Below are 25,124 nucleotides of genomic sequence, written 5' to 3'. Positions count from 1 at the left end.
GAAATGTAATAGATTTTGTGACTGTCACTTACAGAATAGCAAAATCATCTCAAGTCTCAAAAATTGTCTCTAACTCAAAATCTGAAATTTAGAGACTTGAGACTGTCTCACGTTACAGAATCGCACGGTTAATTATTAAAAAAAAAAACAAAACGATCGTACTTTTTTTGTAAATAACTAAATATTACAAAACACATTTATTGAGTAATAAATACAAAAAATCAAAGCAAAATCTACATAATATGTGAACACTGTATATACAAACATACATTCAAAGTCCACATTGGCAACTATTCGGCAAAATCCCTCAAAATACACCTGCAGGAGCTACACGCTCAAAACAGGTTGCTAAGTTATTAAGATACTGCACTAGATTTGCCTCTTCACCGATTCATGAAAACTCTGAATCGTTATTAGAAATCAAAATTCAATATCTTGAAAACTTTTGGACTCGCCTCCAAGCGGCTCATGACGCCATTCTAGATTCTAACGATTCAGATACACAAAATTTCAAATCATCGGCTACCGATATTTACGAAAGCTGCTTAGACCAAGGATGGAGTCATATGTAGAAGTTCACGCAAGTGAGGAAAGTTCTCTGATCGCCATTCACTTGGGAGTGGCCAGAAACGATTCTTTTACATATGACTCAAGCAGCTCACGACTTCCGGTCTTTGACCAAGTATCCTCTGGGTAGCCTTAGAACATCCGTTTGAAGGCGAGCTAACGTGAGAAGGCGAAATATCCCCTACATAGGGTTGTGCGCTGGGTTTGGGACCCGCCACGTAAAAAAAACAACCCCAGCGAATAGCAACAACCAGCCTCGGATGAGAGACCCCCCTTTTGATGACGACCATGGAAAACGAAATAAGGACTACGAATTGAGGGCATGCACCTGGAATGTCCGGTCCCTTAATTGGGAAGGTGCCGCTGCCCAGCTGGTTGATGTCCTCGTGAAAATAAAGGCTGACATCACCGCCGTCCAAGAAATGCGATGGACGGGACAAGGACAAAGACGAGTAGGTCCTTGTGGCATTTACTACAGTGGCCATATAAAGGAGCGCAAGTTTGGTGTTGGATTCGTGGTGGGAGAGAGACTCCGTCGCCGAGTACTATCATTCACTCCGGTGAATGAACGTCTAGCCACAATCCGCATCAAAGCGAGGTTCTTCAACATATCGCTGATTTGCGCCCACGCCCCGACGGAAGAGAAGGACGATGTGACCAAAGATGACTTTTATAAGCGCTTGGAGCTCGCTTATGAGAGCTGCCCCCGCCACGATGTCAAAATCGTGCTTGGCGACTTCAACGCCAGGGTGGGCAAAGAAGGTATCTTTGGCACTACGGTCGGTAAATTCAGCCTCCACGAGGAAACATCCCCAAATGGGTTGAGGCTGATCGACTTCGCCGGGGCCCGAAATATGGTTATCTGTAGTACTAGATTCCAGCATAAGAAGATTCATCAAGCTACCTGGCTGTCTCCGGATCGAAAAACTACCAACCAGATCGATCATGTTGTGATAGACGGAAGACACGTCTCCAGTGTTTTAGATGTGCGTGCGCTCCGAGGTCCTAACATCGACTCGGACCACTATCTTGTTGCAGATAAGATTCGCACCCGCCTCTGTGCAGCAAAAAACGCACGCCAACAAACACAAGGAAGGTTCGACGTCGAGAAGCTGCAATCACAACAGACAGCCGAGCGATTTTCTACTCGGCTTGCGCTCCTGCTCTCTGAGAGCACTCGTCAACAACTCGGTATAAGGGAACTGTGGGACGGCATTTCAAACTCCTTACGTACAGCTGCAACCGAAACCATTGGTTTTCGGAAGGTGCAAAAGAACAGCTGGTACGACGAGGAGTGCCGTGTCGCAGCGGAGAGAAAACAGGCTGCCTACCTCGCAACGTTACGATCGACCACAACGCGTGCGGGATGGGATAGATACCGAGAGTTGAAGAGGGAAGCGAGACGCATTTGTAGACAGAAAAAGAAAGAGGCCGAAATGCGTGAGTACGAAGAGCTTGATAAGCTGGCCGACAGGGGTAATGCTCGAAAATTCTACCAAAAGATGCGGCGGCTTACAGAAGGTTTCAAGACCGGAGCATACTCATGTAGAACCCCCCAAGGTGATCTAGTCACCGATGCCCAGAGCATACTTAAATTATGGAGGGAACACTTCTCCAGCCTGCTGAATGGCAGTGAACACACAACGTCAGGAGAAGACGAACCCGATTCCCCAATCGATGAGGATGGAAAAGACGTTCCATTGCCCGACCAAGAAGAAGTTCGAATAGCAATTACCCGCCTGAAGAACAACAAAGCGGCGGGGGCGGATGGATTGCCAGCCGAGCTATTCAAACACGGCGGTGAAGAACTGATAAGGAGCATGCATCAGCTTCTTTGTAAAATATGGTCGGACGAAAGCATGCCCAACGATTGGAATTTAAGTGTGCTATGCCCAATCCATAAAACAGGAGACCCCACAATCTGCGCCAACTACCGTGGGATTAGCCTCCTTAATATCGCGTATAAGGTTCTATCGAGCGTATTGTGTGAAAGATTAAAGCCCACCGTCAACAAACTGATTGGACCTTATCAGTGTGGCTTCAGACCTGGAAAATCAACAACCGACCAGATATTCACCATGCGCCAAATCTTGGAAAAGACCCGTGAAAGGAGAATCGACACTCACCACCTATTCGTCGATTTCAAAGCTGCTTTCGATAGCACGAAAAGGAGCTGCCTTTATGCCGCAATGTCTGAATTTGGTATCCCCGCAAAACTAATACGGCTGTGTAAACTGACGTTGAGCGGGACCAAAAGCTCCGTCAGGATCGGGAAGGACCTCTCCGAGCCGTTCGATACCAAACGAGGTTTCAGACAAGGCGACTCCCTATCGTGCGACTTTTTCAATCTGCTGCTGGAGAAAATTATTAGAGCTGCAGAACTGAACCGAGCAGGTACAATCTTTTATAAGAGTGTACAGCTGCTGGCGTATGCCGATGATATTGATATCATCGGTCTCAACACCCGCGCCGTTAGTTCTGCTTTCTCCAGACTGAACAAGGAAGCAACGCAAATGGGTCTGGCAGTGAACGAGGGCAAGACGAAATATCTCCTGTCATCAAACAAACAGTCGTCGCACTCGCGACTTGGCACTCACGTCACTGTTGACAGTCATAACTTTGAAGTTGTAGATAATTTCGTCTATCTTGGAACCAGCGTAAACACCACCAACAATGTCAGCTTTGAAATCCAACGCAGGATAACTCTTGCCAACAGGTGCTACTTCGGACTAAGTAGGCAATTGAGAAGCAAAGTCCTCTCTCGACGAACAAAAACCAAACTCTATAAGTCACTCATAATACCCGTCCTGCTATATGGTGCAGAGGCTTGGACGATGACAACATCTGATGAGTCGACGTTGCGAGTTTTCGAGAGAAAAGTTCTGCGAAAGATTTATGGTCCTTTGCGCGTTGGCCACGGCGAATATCGCATTCGATGGAACGATGAGCTGTACGAGATATACGGCGACATTGACATAGTTCAGCGAATTAAAAGACAGCGGCTACGCTGGCTAGGTCATGTTGTCCGAATGGACGAAAACACTCCAGCTCTGAAAGTATTCGACGCTGTACCCGCCAGGGGAAGCAGAGGAAGAGGAAGACCTCCACTCCGTTGGAAGGACCAAGTGGAGAAGGACCTGGCTTCGCTTGGAATATCCAATTGGCGTCACGTAGCGAAGAGAAGAAACGACTCGGCTATAATCGCGTAAGCGGTGTCTACGCCAGTAAAGAAGAAGAAGCTTAGACCAATATGAAGAAACAAAAGCTATGATCTCCGATCAATTAAAGCTAATAAAAGCCATTGTACCTATTCCACATCCGAGAGTACAGCTGCCACCAGAAGACAGTCAGAAGGCAAGTTCCGGCATCCACCTCGAGGTGCCACCATGTGACACAGAAACATTCTATGAAGGTTATGAAGAATGGCCGTCCTTCCTGGACATGTTTACAGCCGTTTACATCAACCATCCAGAACTACCAAAAGCACAAAAATTGTATCACCTACGATACAAGACAAAAGGTCAAGCAGGCGTCGTAGTAAAACAGTTCGCCCTTAATGGCGATAATTTCAATTTGGCTTGGGAAGCTTTAAAATCTAGATATGAAAACGAAAGAATATTGTTCGATAAGCAAGTAACGACACTATTAACCTTGCCTAAAATCAGAAAAGAAACAAGTGAAGAATTTGTAACACTACAATCCACTGTTTCTAATTGTTTGTCGATTCTGTCGACACGAAATATTCCCACAGACAGTTGGGACCCTATACTGTTAAACATATGCACAGCCGCATTACCAGAAAAGTCGTTACTTCTATGGGAGCAATCGCTCTCATCACGAAAAAAGTGCCCAACGTGGCAACAAATGAAAGATTTTCTCACCACCCAATATGAAAAGGTTAGAAGAAAAAATTATCAAAACTAAAAACATTAAAGAAGACCAAAATAGAAGCTTCAATAGACCCCAAGCTAGAAGAAACAACAATATAAACAGAAGCATTTACAAAACGCAATCGTTCACATCCGAACAAAGAAAACATACTACGTCATGCGAACTGTGCACAAGAGGGCACAAGCTTAAAACTTGCGAGAAGTTTTAAAAATTGAATGTCAGTGAAAGGAACGACTTTGTCAGGTTAAAAAGACTCTGCACAAACTGCTTGTCCCACTCTCACAATCTTAATAATTGCAAAAGCAAACTTAATTGCTTATATTGTCACAAAAGGCACAATTCAATACTTCATTACAGCAGATATCCCATCTCACTCCAAAGAGGCACTTACAGAAAAAGAAACACGGGTTTAATTGCAAAAGCAAATCCCGAAACCCAAAATTCAAAAAATTGCCAAGAGACAAAGGCACAAAAAGCTCAAACGCTGCACAGCCAAACACAAAGTGGACTAGTTACAGAACTAGTTACCAACTCAAGTTGAGAAACAATCAAATCAACGCCTAAATTCACAATTAAGGAAATTTCAAGGGATACGGAATATTAAACAAAACTAAAGGAGATCAGTATTGTGAGGACTTTTCTAAAGCAACAACTACTCGATCAAATAATTTCCCGTACGTCGTATGACAACCAATAGAGCCACAATTTTCTAATTCCCCAAGATCCCTCTAATTGCATAGTCCTAACTGAAGGGCTAAGGAGTACCCATTCTGGCCACATCTGAGCCAGGCGTGTAGTTACTATCCTTATAAGCCGATAACACCGAGAAGGCATTAAACAGCTAGCGATGGTTAAGAAATTAAATAAAACCGCAAATAATAATCCAACCGATCAAAGAAACAAACGCAAATATAATAACTAGTAGTTTCAAACTCATAAATCCACAAAAATATAGTTTCTTATTGTATGCACGTTAAAGCAAATATGATACATTCCAAATACTATGTTTAAAACCAAACCCGTTTTCAACATTTATAGCATGTACGCGGAAATATATGTATGCAACAGTATAAAAGCGTAATACTAGGCAAAATATTCGCCTAGGGGTCCCAGGACGTTTAAATGAGTTAAGTATCCACCCCCTCTACTCGGTAAAACTGGCGCATCCTAATGCTACATCGCAATTCACCACAGATGATTACACTAAAACACAACTCGCCACAGCTGTACCCCTACCCACTAAACAAAAAGGACGAACAACAGGATAGAAGACACAATTCGTTCTAAACATTCGTCACATCCAGTTTGCACCTCTAAATTCGTTCATCAATTTTCCTTACACTCCGCCGCGTCGACACCTCGCGCTACTTTCCTCCAAGTGCTAAATTCAACCACGATCTGGGTCCACTCGATCACCAACAGTGACAAATCGTTCCCAGAATTGAAGTATCGCCACCTCTCCCGTCGATATCGTATTTAAGGAGATTTGTGTAATAAAACCAATAAATTGAAATTTAAATAAAGTTGTTAAAAAACCAAATGTATACAAAATAAACTGAATGTTTTTATTTAACTTAACGTAGTGGTGAGTGCTCCCCAATATATCGAGTATACATTTTAAACACTTATGATGCTTTCTTTTCTCTTATAATTTAGTTTTTAATTAGCGTTAATTTTCTAGAACTCAACAACCATTTTCCTTTTTGGCTTGCCTTATTTTCGGTGCCTTTTTCAGAATTATTGGCTGTGTTTGTGGAAATTTTCAATTTTCGTAAATGTTTGATTAATTTTTTACTAACTAGTATGTTTACTTATTACTAGTTGATAGTTTGTTTAGATACAGATTATATTATTTGTTTAGGTTTGTTGTTTGCTTAGATAGATTTGTTTTGTTTTAAGATAAGGTTGTTGTGGTATTCAAACTCAATGTTGTTTTTATACTTGTTTGTTGTAGTGATAGTGCATTTCAATTGTTCCAACTCAAGGTTGTTTGCATTCTGTTTACTGAAACAAAAGGTTGTTTTATGTTTGTTACTATTATAAGGAATATGTTCCTTAACTCCAGGGAAATCAACCACTGAAAAGAGATTTGCTGAATTGGAAAGAGGCGAAATGAGCATCGAGGACAATGAAGGCACGCCCTAAAAAGGCGAAAGTTCTGTGCACAGAAGGTGCCCGTAAGTTCATAATTCACCAAAAACAGCGAATTTCTGATTCTGAGGAGTGTTTGAGTGCTCGTTAATCGTAATAAAGCCGTATTTTTCGTCGGTGAGTGACAATAGAAACATGGCTCCATAATTTCACCTTGGAGTCCAATCGACAGTCAGCCTAGTGGTCTGCACATTATAAACCAGTCTTCAAGCGTGGAAAAACGAAAAAGTTGGGTGGAAATATTATAACATCAGTCTTTTGGAATGCACGTAGTATAATAGTAGGTAATCCCGAAGAGGGGATTTTTGCATTTACTTAAGCGTGTCAGAAAACTTTATGGGGAGAAACATTGCACCTTTTTATGTACCCCTACCAAATATGAGCCCTTAATATGGAGGCGTGCGTTGGGGGGAGTTCGTCAGATTAGAGAAAAAAAATCGATCCTTCGGGAAACTCGAGCGCGTAAGATTAAGAGATGGTAAATTAGATACATGAAGACGAGTGTATATTTCAATATTCTGACATTTTGAGGGTGAATTAGAGAAATAGCAGGGTGACAAATTTGTAAAAAAAACGTCACCTTGAAATACTCGAGCGCGATAGATTTTTTTTTCATTTTAAAGGTAATTTTGTCAGAAAATGAATTTCACGAAAATCATATAATCTGACAGTTTCCAGGTAAAATCGTCAACAAAAGGTCAAGTGTACTGATCACCATAGCGTGATTGTTGTTAGTAGACTCTTGACACTTTTGTTTGTTTCCCACTCTCTCGCACCGTTCATACTAACGTCTGCCGCCATGATGCCATCTCAGCTGATCACCATAGCGTGGTGGTTGTTAGTGCTTGACCCTTTTGTTTGTTTGTGGTGTTTTCTATTTTTTCCCGTTTACAGCGATCAGTTTTACATCCATTGTAAAAATGAGTGACGTTAGTATCAAATGTGTTTTCTGTGGCGAAGAAACGTATGAAAAAATCAAAAAGTTTACTCGACAAACTCTAAATAAGTGTATAACTGTTTTGGAGTATCGCAAAGCGAAGCCGGTTGTCAGGAAGTTCAAGAAGTGGAAACCAACTTCGACGATGATTCGAATGACGAAAATTTACATGTTTTTTTTTAATTTTATTTTTTCTATTTTCATATTAATAAATAATTAAATTTTCTAAACATATATACATGTATACACTGTTTTTACTACATCTTGTAACAAAAACAAGAACCAAACAGAATGTGGAAGCACTTTTAAATCGTCAGATTAACTATATGCCTCTATTTAATTGTCAGATTATCTTTTGGGAAGACTCTGACATCAAGTTCATCCCCCTGCATAAAAATCTGACGCGCTGGAGTATCTCAAGGTCACCTTTTCACCTAAATCAATAAATGACTTTTGGTCACGTCGAAATTGTCAGAAATTTAAATGGCACACTTTTTAGAGTTTCATTAACATTCGCTTTGAAAATCTGACACGCTCGAATAACTTTTTTTTTAACCTCTCATTACGGCCTTCAACCTTGAATTGATTGTCAGATTAATATACATATATCGACTATCAGAAATACAATGCGCGTATATACCATAAATGACTGACGCGCTTGAGTATTTTTATGTGACTGTTTTTTTTACATTTTTGAAAATAATTACCCGCTCATTTTGAAATTGTATACCTATACTTGCCGGTTAATTATTGCACTGATCTGTGCAATGCTTCGAAAATATTGCTGTACAGGGTGGCTGACGAATTTTGCTACATTAAGAAACTCAAATAATTTTATTTCAGTGTATGGAATTCATTTTTCTTTTATTCATGTTAAAGCTCATTCAATTTTATTAAATATAGCTAAATTTGTTTTAAAAATAATGGAATTTAAATGACCCGCCTTCTCGTTGATGCATGTGCGGCATCTTACCAAAAAGTTGTTCATTACTGCTTGGAGAGTTGAGACAGGAATAGCCGCAATTGTTTCTCGAATAGATTGCCTTAGTTCATTCAAATTTGTTGGTTTTGCTTTGTAGACTTCCTGTTTGCAATAACCCCTCAAGAAAAAGTCAGGTGCAGTAAGGTCAGGCGACCTGGGTGGCCAGCGGAATGTGGAGTTTCTGGATATCAGCTTATTGGGAAATTTTCGTCGCAATTCTGTCATAACAGGTTGGGCTATGTGAGGAGCTGCACCATCTTGCTGAAACCACCCAGAGTTGAAAGAAATTCTCATTCGGCCTAATTCTGGATAGAAAAACTCTCTCAACATGCTCAAGTAACGGTCTCCAGTAACCGTAACGGTGTGCCCGTTTTCTTCGAAGAAGTAGGGCCCGACAATGCAGCGTAATGAAACTGCACACCACACTGTGACACGAAATGGATGCAATGGAGTATCTGTGGGTTGGAAGCACTCCATATTCGACAATTTTGTTTGTTTATGTTGCCGTTTAAATCGAAATGGGCTTCGTCAGACATGAAAAGACAGTTCAACATGTTTCCATCCTCTTCCACATTTGAAGCATCTTCTGGCAAAATTCCAAGCGAATCGGCAAGTCTGCAGCGTTCAGTTTGTTGGCCATTTGAATTTTTTGTGGGAATAAGTCCAAATCTTTGTGCATAATTGACTGTAATGACTGTCTGCTTACACCCATTTGAGCAGATAAGCTTCTTGTCGAAATGTAAAAGTCAATCTGCAAAAAAAAAATTAACCAGATTCATTAAATAGAAAAAAAGTTATTTAATTTTTTTTGGTAGCGGCTTTCATCAGCCACCCTGTATATGAGTGCTTGGGCAGAAAGCGAAGTCTTTGACTCGATTTTTCATTTTTACGATTTTTCTTAATTGGCGGGTAGGATTGAAATAAACTAAACGTATGGAATTGGGGCAAAGTTTATTATCTTTGGCATTAAATTATCTTCTACGAGTATTTAACCTAAAAAAAACTAAGGAAAGTTAAGTTTGAACATATGTTTAAACAATATAAAGTAACATTTTTTGGTCAAAAACCACTTTTTTCCAAATTTAAAAAAATTTAGAATTTCTTTTATTCCTAGTTTAACTTGAAGATAAGTTATTAACAAATATAATCTCTATGAATTTTTGGTTTCCGAGAGAAATCGCGACCTGCGTACTGCCCGCCGCCCGACAAATGCTCACGCGAGATGCATCAGCCATTGATTCCCTAAGGCAGAATATCAAAGAATTCGTATCCAAAAAATAGTTAAATATAAACCCTAGAAATTTTGCTTTAATCAATTTTTTCTTTCCCTCCCGAAAAAAATCGATTTTTAAGCCTCTAAAGCAGGCCCTTAAATATCCGCGTTTTTTTTAAACTCAATAATTAACACATTTCGTGTTTTATTCTTATGTTTTTTTTTATAGAAATACAGATAAATCAATTCGTAACAATAAAATAACTTGATTTCTTAACTGAATGTCTGAATTCATGACACCTACTGCTTTTTTTGATCGGTTTCAATTCTGATTCCGACAACTATCAGATTTTACAGCATCCCTGATTATAATAGTCATTCAAAATAGTAATTCTGAATAAATTGACCGAGTCAGCTCTCGCTCTCGTGCCATTGCATATTTCGGTATTGATTTCCGTCATTGCGATTTATTCTCGTGTATTGGTCTATAAGTATGATACGTATGTCATGACATTTGTACATGAGTCAGGCCCGTAGCCAGCTTTTCATTTCGGGGGGGGCTGAAGTAAAAACATATATAAACTTTAAATTTTCTGTTTATTAAAAAAAAAACAATATAAATTCATATACATATTACTTAAATTATTTGGTAGTTGTAACTTAAATAAGTAATATTTTTCTTTTCTTCTTGCTTGTCATATCATTAATTACTTCATCTGGATCTATTTTAATATCCCAGCGCACTGCAATAACAGCAAGTGCACTCAGCCGCTCATTGCCCATCACACTGCGTGGTAAAGTTTTTATTCTTTTTAAGGTTGAAGAAGTTCTTTCGAAGGAAGCGGTCGTCACTGGAAGAGTTGCTAAATTGTAAGCAGGTAGTGAATATTTTTAAAATACGTTGCATGTAATTTCAACACTTCTATGGTTGGATCTATTGTTGATAAGCTGGCACACCACAATCGATACTCTGATTTTAATGCTGTCATTGATATTTGCTCCTCGAAGTAAATAGTTAAATTTTTTAATTCTTCGGCATTATCAATTGCAGCAAAACCTGGGAGTAGAATTTGAAATGACGAGAGTATATCCTCATTCACTAATAAACGTTCTGTCATGTTTTGAATCAGAGCATCAACGCATGGAATAAATATTGTAACTCTGAAGTGGCTTTCAGGGGTTGTGCAAGGTGGATTAGCACGAGTAGTTTGACGCGAAGTCACTCTAGGCACTACAAGATCTATGTCAAAAAGATCTTTAGACATTCGTGATGTTGTTTGGAAAATATCGTTGAAAAAACCATCCGCTGTTTCTCTTATCTGGTGCAGAGTTCTTATTAATTCTTTGGCTCGGTGCATTGCTGATACAAAATCCATAGATTTTTCTTGGAGTTGCACAGACAGTGGCAGCGTTAAGCTGAACAATTGCTCACATACGAATAGACTAAGCAGAATATTGCTTTTCTCTACCGCTGCTAAGAAGGCTGATGCTTTAGACGAAATGGACCATGTCTTACTCGAAATTATTTCCAAACTTAGTACAATGAATTTGAAAAGCTCCACAAATCTTATAATGATTTCATGGCTTTCTATAAACCTTGTTTCACAAAGGCGAACAAGTCGTCTTTTTTTGCTTTCTGGTGCGTGCTTCTGTATAACGTCCTGGAAAGTTGTGTTTGCATTTGAATGGTTTCTAAATAAATTTGCTATTTCACTGACAATACTAAGGCAGTTCCGTATTGAAGGTAATGACATAGTATTAGAAAGCGCAAGGTTCAATCGGTGACTAGCGCAATGAACATATCGTGCTTTTGGATACAGTTGTCTTATCCTGGTTTGCACTCCACTTAAATGCCCTGACATGTTTGCTGCTCCGTCATATCCCTGTCCAACCAACTTCGCCATAAGTATGACTTTTGATAAGTTTTCAGTCACCGTCTAGTGTAGTTGCGTACGACTGTTATAGGTTTGAGCTGAGTTGTGTATAAGAGTTTCAAAAGATTCAGTCAGTGATAAATCTTTTTTATTTGCGATTTATTTAAAAAATTTCCTTATTTCGGGGGGGGCTTCAGCCCTCTAGCCCCCCCCCTGGCTACGTGCCTGACATGAGTCCTGCTTAAATCAAAGTGCACTCTGTCACAATGTTCTAAAAGTAATTCTAAAAGAAATCTTGTGATAGTTTTGGCGGAAAAAACTTGTTTCAAGCTACTTAATAGTTACTTATTTGATATTCGTATAAAATCGATTCACATACATATAAGCCTGTACGTCCGGCATACTCGTACATACAAAAAAGTATACGGATATTGTAAATAAAACGCAAAATATTTAATTATTAATCAGTATTTATTTTTTTGCCTTTAAAGTAATCCTCACCAGATGTAATATTCTTATGTCAACTTTTCTAGACCTCGAAACACTTTTCATAAGCACTTTTTGGAATGACCTTACGCGAATTTTGTTGTATCACTTCGATGGACTGAAAACGGATTAAACGGAGCGGCAATTCAGGTTGGGAAACAAAAAAAATCACACGGAGACAAATATGGTAAACACGGTGGTTGATCGATGGCATTCAAAACGGGTTTAAATTGGTCACAAAATTAAGCTTTATCGGGACGAGTCGAGCTAGAACGCATTTCATACCCAAAATATCCACTAAATCATTTGAATGGACTCGCGAGAGATGTCTCTTGCCATCTCTTTAACATTTGCATGACGATTTTCAAGCACCATATCCTTCACTTTTTTAATTTATTCATTAGCGTAAGCTTTTTCCAATATTCGCAATGCTTTCGCACAAGAAACTTTGTTATAAACAAAAAAGACAAATTCTTTGTTGGAATATTTATCCATTGTAAAAATCACAACACACTACTCAGGTGTACCGACTAATACCATGTTCAGACCGAAAATTTAAAAGATTAGATTACATTTAAGCATTTCATAATCAAACAGTGTTCTCACTATCGTTAGCAAGATCAAAAAACAGCTGTTATTGTCATTCATGAAGTCACATCGCTTAATATTTATCAAAAGAAAAGATTGTCATTAGTATTTTGAAATAAAAGCCGTCTTTTTTCAAATATTTTCCATATAATAGAAATAGTGGATGCATTTAGTTCATTTGTTAAGTCGTTTTTCAGGTGAAATTAGATTCATTGCTTTAAAAAAAATTGTTTCTTTACATTTTTTACCTTTTGTAGTGTCTAAATCAGCTGTGATAATGTAACAGATTTCCAATGCTGACAAGTAGATGGCGCAAAATCAGCGTCGGAGTGAAGTGATTGGAACTGTCATTTTTGTATGGCGAAATCTTGATAAATTTAAAAGATTAGTGGGATAAACCACTCAACAGCCGAAGTCGTGTGATTAAGTGTCAGCTAAAGTAGCTGCTGTAAACAAACAGTCGACAGACAGGTTGACAGATCGCGCTCATGTTTGGCAAAGTTATTAAGGGCAGTCCTACCAACTTAGCCAAATACATTCTTTATGAAATATTATTTACCTAAGGAATTCAACTACAATTTCTTTGCGCTTTTTTTGCCACTACTTTTACTATTTTTCCTAATATAAGTATGAAAACACAGAAACGTAACAATAGTATAATCAAAACTTGAATTTACTTACCGCAATGCTAACCAAGATAAATTATTTTCAATGAGGCAATACTTTTTATATTTTTGACAGCTGTTACTTGATTTACACTAAGTTTGGCTTGGAATTTCAAAATGAAATGATTTACTCCGGAACAAGGGTCGGCTTTAGTCTACCATCCCACGATTTCAGTAGTATTGTTGGATAGAGCTGCTGCTCCAGATTAAGAAAATATATAATTGTTGCCGCAAACTTATAGTTTTCGAGATATTTGCATTTAAAGTTGAAAATTTTGCAAATTTTATCTTGCAATTTTTCGATTTCTAGTAATTATTTATTTCATATTATGCACTTTTTATACACTTATACTTCATTATATTGTTTCTACATATTTATTTTTTTAGTAATTATTTAGTTATTTGCTTAAAAAAAGCATTTTATATTGTACACAAATTTCATTCCATGCACAATAACAAAAGTAATCCGTGTTGACAGATAATAAGTGTTGCCATAAATACACATTTATCAAACGAATAAAAATGAATAAAAAAAAGTTGTTCATTACTGCTTGGAGAGTTGAGACAGGAATAGCAGCAATTGTTTCTCGAATGGGTTGACTTAGTTCATTCAAATTTGTTGGTTTTGCTTTGTAGACTTCCTGTTTGCAATAACCCCACAAGAAAAAGTCTGGTGCAGTAAGGTCAGGCGACCTGGGTGGCCAACGGAATGTGGAGTTTCTGGATATCAGCTTATTGGGAAATTTTCGTCACAATTCTGTCATAACAGATTGGGCTATGTGAGGAGCTGCACCATCTTGCTGAAACCACACAGAGTTGAAAGAAATTCTTATTCGGCGTAATTCTGGATAGAAAAACAGTAACCGTAACGGTGTGCCCGTTTTCTTCGAAGAAGTAGGGCCCAACAATGCAGCGAGATGAAACTGCACACCACACTGTGACACGAAGAGGATTCAATTCCGTCTCATGGAGTATCTGTGGGTTGGAAGCACTCCATATTCGACAATTTTGTTTGTTTATGTTGCCGTTTAAATCGAAATTGGCCTCGTCAGACATGAAAAGACAGTTCAACATGTTTCCATCCTCCTCCACCATTTGAAGCATCTTCTGGCAAAATTCTAAGCGAATCGGCAAGTCTGCAGCGTTCAGTTTGTTGGCCATTTGAATTTTATATGGGAATAAGTCCAAATTTTTGTGCATAATTGACTGTAATGACTGTCTGCTTACACCCATTTGAGCAGATAAGCTTCTTGTCGAAACACGTGGATTGTTTTGTATGGCAGCAGCTACGTGCGCCTATACACTCTTTGATTCGAAACTACGGACTCCAGTGCGTGATAGCGGCGGACAATCCAAATTCTTGTTTCAGTGTCCCAGTTATCCATTTTTGTTAAATGTAAAAGTCAATCTGCAAAAAAAAACAATTACCCAAATTCATTAAATAGAAAAAAAGTTATTTAATTTTTTTTTGGTAGCGGCTTTCATCAGCCACCCTGTATATCTCAAATTATAATAGACCTTTTTATCAACACTGCAGTTATTTCGCTATTTTTTTGTATCAGATGTCGCGTTTGGTTTGTTATGAATGCATTTGCGTCCTTCCCCCATAATCTAGAAAAGCCTTGATGACGAAAAAGCAAATTTGGGGAATAACCCAAGTATCAAATATAAGAAATTATCATATTTCGACTTCTGTAAAAGATGAAAAACCAAAATAACAAAAGAAAATAAAAATATTATAAATTGTATCATATTCCTTAAGAATATTTGTACAATATCTTAGGAATAACTACTAGACTTGGACATTGACGAACTGGGAAGAATTGTTCAAAACATAAGAAATAAGAAACCCTTACAAAAAATTGTTCCAAAGAATGATCCAAATAAGGAAAGAAAAATAAAATGCATGTGGGCTGTTTTTTAAATGTATAGGAAAAAACAAAGAAGCAATACTTGAAGACTATGGAAATAGGGACACAATAGCATCAGGAACAATCGGTATAATTACAGAATGTAAAAGAAAAACAATAATTGAAGGCTCGATCAGCCATATAACAAAATATGTATATTGATACCGCGATTCGCAAGGGAGCCCTCCGGTTTATAATAAACAGCTTTATTCTGCGATTCGGATTTTCGAACACAAACATTAGACGAAATATAGTATGCCAAGAGTCATTAGACGTTGTTAAATCCTTACCTGGATTTACTGGTAGCAGTGGCGGATCCTGAATATTTTTGTTTTTTTGTTTACGAAAAGTTTTATTATTCAAAGTATTTTTAATATAGCAGTTCCCTCGCGAAAACTCAGTTATTATAGGACACGTTTTGTCTTGTGCACAGATATATGTTTAAGGATAGTTGAATTGCGAGAAATCATATTATACTGTTGAAAAGAATGAGTTAATTATGCAACTTGACAAATAATTATGTACGTGATAATGAGGAGCTTGTAAAGTTGATGCGAATTAACTGCAACGAAAAAATAACTTCTTCATTTAAAGCACATATAAGGAAAACCATGAAAACTGTAAAGTGCCAATTTATAGTAATTACATACTGCGCATTATTTGCACAATTGACCCTCGGCAACATAATTGCCATTTGCAAAGACACAAAAATTAATTAATTTACAAAAATGGAACGGAATAATCGCAAAGAGCATAAAATTGCCATACACTTGTAAAAAATATCATTTAACAGAAAATAAAGTCTGAGAGGCTTATTTTATGCGGCAGAGTAGCGTTAAGCGTACAATCAAATTTGCCTTCTTCTAGTTTTAGTTTTAGTTTAGGGGATGATTTAGCACGTGTTTGATTGATTGTCGCTTCTTTTAAGTCGTTCGTGAGTTATAGCGTCGCAAACATGGAGCAAAATAAAGAGAAAATACGGCATATTTTACAGCACTACTACGATAAAGGCAAAAATGCATCTCAAGCCGCCAATATAATTTGTGCAGTTTATGGACCCGATACAGTTTCCATTTCCACCGCACAACGATGGTTTCAACGTTTTCGTTCTGGTGTAGAGGTGGTCGAAGATGCGCCACGCTCCGGAAGGCCTGTCGTCGAAAATTGCGATAAAATCTCTGAATTGGTCGAAAGAGACCGGCATAGTAGTCATCAAACCGTTATAAACCATTTGAAGAAGCTTGGATTCACTAAGAAGCTCGATGTATGGGTGCCACACGAATTGATTCAATAAAAATACCGCAAGACTTTTTTGACAACCCAATATTATAGAACAGGAACTAAACATTTTAAGGCAGGGTGTAATGTCGGTTGCAGAATATTACAACCTGGTCAACAAAAAATTTACTCTATTTATAAATAAAACATTTATGACATATGGAAACAACGCGGATATTACAAAAGAATTAAAAAAAAAAAAAAAAATAGGGACCATGCCCTACGAGTTATTATAACAGGAATTATCCCACTAAGGGACATACTATTTTCTCTAAACCAACAAGATTTATCTGATGTTTGAGCAAAAGCTTAAGAGTTAGAATCAAATAACCAAAGAGCTCGGAGGTCTTCCCCTTTCTCTGCTCCTCCCGGCGGGTACTGCGTCGAACACCTTCAGAGCTGGAGTGTTTTCGTCCATTCGGACAACATGACCTAGCCAGCGTAGCCACTGTCTTTTAATTCGCTGAACTATGTCAATGTCGTGGTATATCTCATATAGCTCATCGTTCCATCGAATGCGATATTCGCCGTGGTCAACGCGCAAAGGACCATAAACCTTTAGCAGAAAGTTTCCCTCGAAAACTCGCAACGTCAAGTCATCAGTTGTTGTCATCGTCTAAGCCTCTGCACCATATAGCAGGACGGGAAGAATGGGTGACTTATTGGATTTTGTTTTTTGTTAGTCGAGAGAAGACTTTACTTCTCAATTGCTTACTTAGTCCGAAGTAGCACCGGTTGGCAAGAGTTATCCTGCGTTGGATTTCAAGGCTGACATTGTTGGTGGTGTTTATACTGCTTCCTAGATAGCCGAAATTATCTATGACTTCAAAGTTATGACTGTCAACAGTGACGTGAGAGCCAAGTCGCGAATGCCACGACTGCTTATTTGACGGCAGGAGATATTTCGTCTTGACCTCGCTCATTGCGAGACCCATTTATTTTGCTTCCTTGTCCAGTCTGGAGAAAGCAGAACTAACGGCGCGGGTGTTGAGGCCGATGATATCAATATCATCGGCATACGCCAGCAGCTGTACACTCTTATAAAAGATTGTACCTGTACGATTAAATCCTGCAGCTCGAATTATTTTCGCGAAGTCTTGAAGAAGTCGAACGATAGGTAGTCGCCTTATCTGAAACCACGTTTGGTATCAAACGGCTCGGAGAGGTCCTTCTCGATCCTGACGGAGCTTTTGGTGTTACTTACCGTCAGTTTACACAGCCGTATTAGTTTTGCAGGGATACCTAATTCAGACTTCGTGACATAAAGGCGGCTCCTTTCAGTGCTGTCGAAAGCAGTTTTGAAATCGATGAAGAGATTGTGTGTGCCAATTCTCTTTTCACGAGTCTTTTCCAAGATTTGCCGCATGGTGAATATCTGTTCGGTTTTAGATTTTCCCGGTCTAAAGCCACACTAATAAGGTCCAATCAGTTTGTTGACGGTGGGCTTTAATCTTTCACACAATACGCTCGATAGAACGTTATGTTGAGGAGGCTTATCCCACGGTAGTTGGCGCAGATTGTGGGGTCTCCCTTTTTGTGGATTAGGTAGAGCACACTTAAATTAAAATCGTTGGGCATGCTTTCGTCCGACCATATTTTACAAAGAAGCTGATGCATGCTCCCTATCAGCTCTTCGCCGCCGTGTTTGAATAGCTCAGCCGGCAATCCATCGGCCTCCGCCGCTTTGTTGTTCTTCAGACGGGTAATTGCTATTCGAACTTCTTCATGGTCGGGCAATGGAACGTCTGCTCCATCGTAATAGATTGGGGAATCAGGTTCGTTTTCTCCTGGTGTCATGCTTTCACTGCCATTCTGCAGACTGGAGATGCTATATAACAGTGTTACAGTGATCGAATTTAGTTCAAATATGCGCCGTTTCGTTCGATAATCTGTTTCCATCTAGACGGCAACTTCATAATGCCCCCCTCATAGGAGGTCCCCTCCTTATTTGCGAAGAACTCGGACATCCACTTTTCACAAACCTCTTTTGAGTTCAACTTTACAGCAACAAGAGCGCTCGCCATGGACAGGAACAGGTGGTAATGTCTTGGCGCTATGTCCGGACTGTATGGTGAATGCGATAAAACCTCCCATTCTAACGAGTTATTATCGAAGTGTGTGGTCTGGCGTAGTCCTGGTGAAATACTACACCCTTTCTGCTGACCAATTCTGGACGCTTCTGGTCGATCGCCTGCTTCAAGCGGTCCAGTTATTCGCAGTAGATGGTAGCGTTTGGCCATAAGGGGGCAGCTCATAATGGATGATTCTTTCCGATCCCACCAAACACGCAGCGAAACATTCCTGGCCGTCAATCCTGGCTTGGCTACTGTTTGGGACGATTCACCGTCCTTCTACTACGACCGTTTTCACTTGATATTGTTGTGATTGATCCATTTTTCGTCACCAGTCACCATCCGCTTCAAAAATGGGTCAAGTTCGTTCCGTTTCAGCAGCATATCGCAGGCGTTGATTCGGTCCAGAAGGTTTTTTTGCGTCAAATCATGCATTTTCATTCTTGAAAATACAAATATTTTGGGTGAACGAATATAAAATATTAAATATCATTCATTGCTCTTTTACACAATTGTAGTAATAGTAATGATCTGTATAATTTATATGATTTTAAAATTAAAAAAAATACGAACAACTCCCATACAAATTGCAAATTTAGAATTCCAAGATATCTCATATAAAGATATTTTGAATGAAATTCATAGTCTAAAAAAATATGATATTGAATTGGGAACGATTCATCTAAGGGAAGGGGAATTAACCTAAACTCAAATGTAACAAAATTATATCTTTTAAATCCTCATCGCGTTTCTGCATACTTTGCTTTTACGCAGCAACGCAATTGAAATTCACCCTTAACCAATATTTACATAATAAATTAAAAGAAATCAATATCTTTGTTCCATGTTTAGATAATAAATCTTATATTCGGAAAAAAATAAAATAAAAAATAATAAAGCCTAGCTTTAAGACTAAGGATTAAAAATGTATAAATATAAGTTCTTAAAAAAATAAAGAGTAGATTGAATCAGTACTTGATCAAAGAAATAACGTTCGTTTTCATTGGAGTCCACGAGTAGGCAGATGCGGCTACTTTTATTTTTTTAATCCGTCCCTTGACAGGGAAGTTAATTTGCATACGAAATTAGTGTTCTCCCGTATTAGCGCTATATTGTTATTTGTTTACTTATTTCTTTCTCTGTTTGAAGTAATAAAATTTTCAAATGATTTTAACATGAATTTTGAACACATGCTTGTGATTTGTAATATAATTTTTGGTACTTATGAATTGTACTAACTTTTAACATAAAGAGTTAAAATGTATCCTGATTTTCTGCCAAATCGGTTTTGCCGTTCTTGAGTTACAATTAGTGTAACTAACACTACCTTCTTTATATAGATGTGCATAAACGTTCAACAAACAAAAAAATTATCATAAACTAAATTACATACAGAGAGATACTTTCCAAAATATTTATTAAGAAGTCGTAAATGAACTTGACGCTATGTGATACTTCTTGAGATAATGTGGTATAAAAATATAACGACACATAAAGCAAATTGAAGGGTGGAAAAGTAGACTTCTGGTAATAAATTTCGTTGCTAATGGATTTCAGGTTGGAGTGATTTTAATAATATCGTTGCTTGATTATTTGCTTACATGAACTCAAACTTAAACCAGTGCCCTTTATTTAATTTTAATGAAACATAGGGGAGGTTTCGTGATCGAGTAAAAGAAGTTATTAGAATTACAATATGAATATGTTAAAGAACAATATTTCAATTTTTATACTCTCACAACTTCTTGCAAGAGGAGAATAGTAGCGTTCGCCTAACGTTTGTCCGTAACACTAAAAGCATGAAATCAATTTATTACTATGATCACTTCCCATATTAGGGTTATGTTGACAAACTATTTATAGTGTGATAACGGCAGATGGATTTTTCACGTCCAAAGGGTGCGAAAGGCTTTCGGAGAAATCAATTTACAAACTAGAGAATAGGCATGGTGCCATACACTTTTAGGTGAAATCCTTAATACATATAGCAAGACACAATGCCTTCAAGGTATGCTATCTCTAACCTACGAACGGTAGAAGTAGATCATAATCTTTCAAGCCCCTACATACCGAATACGTAGCCCTCAGTGCCTAAAGATAACTTTTTGACGAGAATATCGATTAATTTGTGTGATACATTATTTAAGTTCGGAGCCAAACTTTTCCAGATAATAATGTGCCTTTGTATCAAAATTGAAACAAATTAGGTAACTACTTTCTACTACTTTCCCTCTGTACCTAATATAAGCATTTTAATCGTCCGATTGGTTTTATACTTAATTAGGGGTTTCACATAGTCTCATAAAGTTATACGTTATAACGATCCGAAAACATAGCGTTCAGAGTTGTATTTGCGTAAACTTATTTTAGTATGCAATTCAACAACAAATTTTTTAAACTAGTATAAAAATTTATGATTTTACCATGCTTTATGACACGTTGTGAGTACCCCAAATACATATATCGGTCAATGTGAAAAATATTTTACCAAAATTAAGTCAACGTATAATATTGGATATACTATAGGCCAATGCTGATTGTTTATTCGATCGATGAAGTACCCTAGCTGACATATTAGGTTGTCAAAAATCTCTTGCGGTATTTTCGCTAGTTGGCACTGAAAGCGCGTAGTTCTAGTTTTATTCGTCGCATCGGGTCATGCTATACCTTTTTGGAAAGCTCCTTTCATTGATTGTCGTTTCTTTTAAGTCGTTCATGAGTTATAGCGTCGCAAACATGGAGCAAAATTAAGAGAAAATACGGTATATTTTACAGTACTACTACGATAAAGGCAAAAATGCATCTCAAGCCGCCAATAAAATTTGTGCAGTTTATGGACCCGATACAGTTTCCATTTCCACCGCACAACGATGGTTTCAACGTTTTCGTTCTGGTGTAGAGATGGTCGAAGATGCTCCACGCTCCGGAAGACCTGTCGATGAAAATTGCGATAAAATCGCTGAATTGGTCGAAAGAGACGCATAGTAGCAGCTGTAGCATCAGTCAAGAGCTGGGCATGAGTCATCAAAAATTCATTTGAATTTCAATAAAAAAAATTCAATTAAAATATATATATATATATAGATAGATATAAATGTGTTATTTCAATGAAATTAAAGAAATTAAAAGGATACTTTTTCTTAAACATAATGATTTCCGGTTGAATTTGTTCCGATATACTTAATATATTAAATTTAGCCTCACATCTACCTCATTTGAGTCAATTAGATTGACTTTGACTTTGAAACAAATATCTCAGGCACGAAGCAAAACATAGTAATGAAACAAGTGAGTCTAATACGTCCAAATTTTTCGACCACTATACGTTAAAATTACTGTTTATTTATATCTTTTGTTCGTTATATATTGCCAAACCTGAATTAATAGAATTAAACGCGTTCAAATGACTTTTCATACACCCACCGCTCCTTAAATTTTGTTGACCCTATACCGTCTAATGAATCTCATTCATTGCTATTACATCTTAAATCACTTTAAAATCAACGGCCCGTTCTCTACCTTTGTTTTCGGTGTTATTAATGGAGGTATTGACTATCTTTATATGTTAGGCAAAATCAAATAAATTTCAAGTTTCCTCAGCGTTGCCTCAGAATCCCATTTTACTGTGAAAATGAGAAAACTAAATTTAAATATTATGCCCCTTTCAAGCGTGCTGTGCGTGAGTTTAACTCGATTTGTAAGAAAGTTCTACTTGTTTTTTCTCACTCTAGGGTTTCCTTCATTAACACCCTTAATTCTGTTTTTAGCTAAGTTATCTATTTGTTTATTTGTTATTTTATTATTTTATAATTTTAATTTAAGTCATAATTTTGTAATAGTCTTTAGGTATTATTGTTCACAGATTTAAGTAACTAAATAAATATAACATTCCAACTATGATTTCGTCGAGTAATGAATGTTGGTGATATTATTCAAAATTTTTCAGTATAAAATGTTGCCAACACCTGAAAGTATTTAACTGGCAAAGAGAGTATGAAGTGTTACACCCCAACTTAGCCCTTCCTTACTCGCCTGGTTTTGAAACGTTCACGAACAAATATATACGCACAACGCATAAGCATATGCTCGTATGTATTGATATATTCCTACTACAATAAAAGCCTCTCGTGAGGGTGTGTGTTCGTTGTCAAGTTTATTTTCCTCCTTGTCATTAAAAAAAACAAATACCCTGATCTAATGATGACAATTTGATTAAACAAAGAAGCTCGTGTAGCTCGGCGCTGTCACGCATTTTATACTCTCGCGATTTATGGGTATCAAAGGAGGGGAAATATTTTCATGTATTTGCAAAACTTTATATCCAATAATAATGTGGGAAATTGCACTGCCCAATAAATCTGAAGGAAAAATTTGTGACTGATATGCCAAGAGGTGTGTGGGGTATTTAAGGTGTCCTCTTTATAAATTAAAGTTCAAAAAAAGCTATTTTTGTCATTTTAGTAAATGGTGGTGGTTTAACCCTTTGACTATGTAGGTGGATTGGCTGCCTCACGACGCACCTAGGCCGGGAAATCAGAACTCAATTTGGAAACCTAAATAGAGATTAACCGGGCTTGTATGTATATCAGCCCAGACGTCTGTGGGAGACGAGTCTACTACTACTGGCAGACCGGCAGCTCGCCAGCAGTCACACTTCCACTATAAAGGGAACGGTTACCGTTCCAACAGCGCATCACGCACTATTATGCAGATGAACAGATACACTACTTCATATAAGCATACAGGGTTTGCCCGGAAAGTAATAGGCCTGAGTGGATTTAGGAGTATGGATTTTTGGCACCATCTTCACGCGCACCTTGCTTCGTTACAATATCATGAACCACAGATTTTGATAAATTTAACATCTGCGCAATTAAACGAATACTTAGTCGACGGTTTGAGTTCAAAACGTTTCGTACACGAGTACGGTATTCATCAGCGACATCTCCCCGACCCTCCCAAAAGGCCTGGAGCCACCGGAACACACCAATAAACGAACTGTTAACATCATGTGGATCTTCAGAAATAATGACCAAAAATATAATGGAAAACGGAAAAGTTGATGAGTTCACACGATGTTCGGGACGTGTTCTTGATAAACTTCTCAACATCATTTAGTAAAATAGCCACTAAACCTGCGTAGGGGTGCATACGTTTAGATATAATTTTTTAGAAAATATACCCCTTCAAATATAATAACTTAAGAAATACAGGAGCAATTTTTCCGCACTAATTTAGCAATATACATTTTGTCTCAAATATCGTAATAATCTGTAATCCTGTATTTTATTACCTCGCAATATGTTGCTGCAGAGTACACGGGCATGGTCCCGCCCCTAAAAGATTTAATATACAAACCACACAATCCCCTGAAGCTATAGCAAGCAAAGCTTTTGAGGCCAAATCTTTTTGGCATCTTTTGCGACAGTATGAAAATGGGTAAATTCGGGTTATAAACCCACCAATTGCCCATATAACGGTTATGTTGAAAATCACTTAAAATGGGATAACTCAATAAGTCAGAGACATTCAATTCGACACCCAGGATGATACGGATGGAATGGGTTAGGATAGGTCTTGGGATTGATCCAAAATTGATGAATCTTACTTTGACAGAAATTCGTCTTTTGTGTTACGTTTCGTTTCGTGCTGGGTTCACCAAAGGTGTGTCTCCCGAGATATTTCAATCTGTCTGACAAAAGCTGGGAAATAGAGAAGGAAGATGATTCCATTCCGGCTTCTTCCACACAGCTTCGGCAAAGAGCGTCCGGCAAAATATTTAGCCGCACCACCTATAAACCTATTGGATAAGGTCTAGTCAGAACAGTTATAATTTAGAGAGATTTATTTTGATAATAGTCAGTAGGTCGAATTACCACTTTTGACTTACTCTGCGTCAGTAGGATCAATCAGCAAATCTTAACTCAGTATAGCCGTTTAGCTGCCAGAGGGAACCCATACCTTTCTGTAGAACTCCGGAGCAGTCTACTGCTTGCTTGATGGCAGCCACTTTCGCTTAAAAGAAGTTAAATTGGTGTGGTAATCTGAAACTAGATTCAACGGAGAGCTTTCGACGGAAGACTCTACCACCTATTCTTTCCTTAACTTCGATCAACCCTTAAAACAAAGCTCACTAAACCATTTCTCTAACAGCACGCAGGTGTGTGTTCCGGAAAGGAACCGTCAGAAGAACGTTCTACGGGGTAATGATCGTGGTTGGATGGAATGCAATTTCAGTGTGCCCTTGCCCGGGAATCCTCATATATTTTTGACTCAACCTACAACTACTAAAAGCTAGACCAAACAATTGAATTCAATACTAGTAGAAACAATATACACAAGAAACAAGTTAACTTCTCTTGTACCGAAGCTTGAATAAGCATCATAAATAAAAAGGTTTCCATACAAGAATTTGATTTTGACAGTTTAATTTCTATGACAGTTATATGATAAAGTGATCCGAACTGGAAAATATTTTCAGATATTGCAGCGCTGCCTAATAATACCTGC

The 25,124-nt window shown here is 38.0% G+C and overlaps 1 protein-coding gene and 1 long non-coding RNA gene across 2 annotated transcripts in view; one reads left to right on the top strand and one right to left on the bottom strand.

The window, feature by feature from the left end:
- The window catches only part of LOC105228660 (paired box protein Pax-6), a 267,990-nt gene that overhangs the window by 237,972 nt on the left and 4,894 nt on the right, over positions 1–25,124 (top strand). The gene's annotated exons all lie outside the window — the stretch shown is intronic.
- Positions 8,379–13,786, bottom strand: LOC125779581 (uncharacterized). Its single transcript, XR_007423355.1, has 2 exons — positions 12,117–13,786; positions 8,379–9,279 (listed from the first exon to the last, which is right to left on the bottom strand). It is a non-coding gene; the product is annotated as an uncharacterized LOC125779581 (long non-coding RNA).

Source organism: Bactrocera dorsalis, chromosome 6 (genome assembly GCF_023373825.1).
Source record: "Bactrocera dorsalis isolate Fly_Bdor chromosome 6, ASM2337382v1, whole genome shotgun sequence".
In the NCBI taxonomy this organism is placed as follows: domain Eukaryota; kingdom Metazoa; phylum Arthropoda; class Insecta; order Diptera; family Tephritidae; genus Bactrocera; species Bactrocera dorsalis.
Note: the sequence above shows the minus strand (reverse complement) of the source record. Positions and strands in the feature narration are given on the sequence as shown.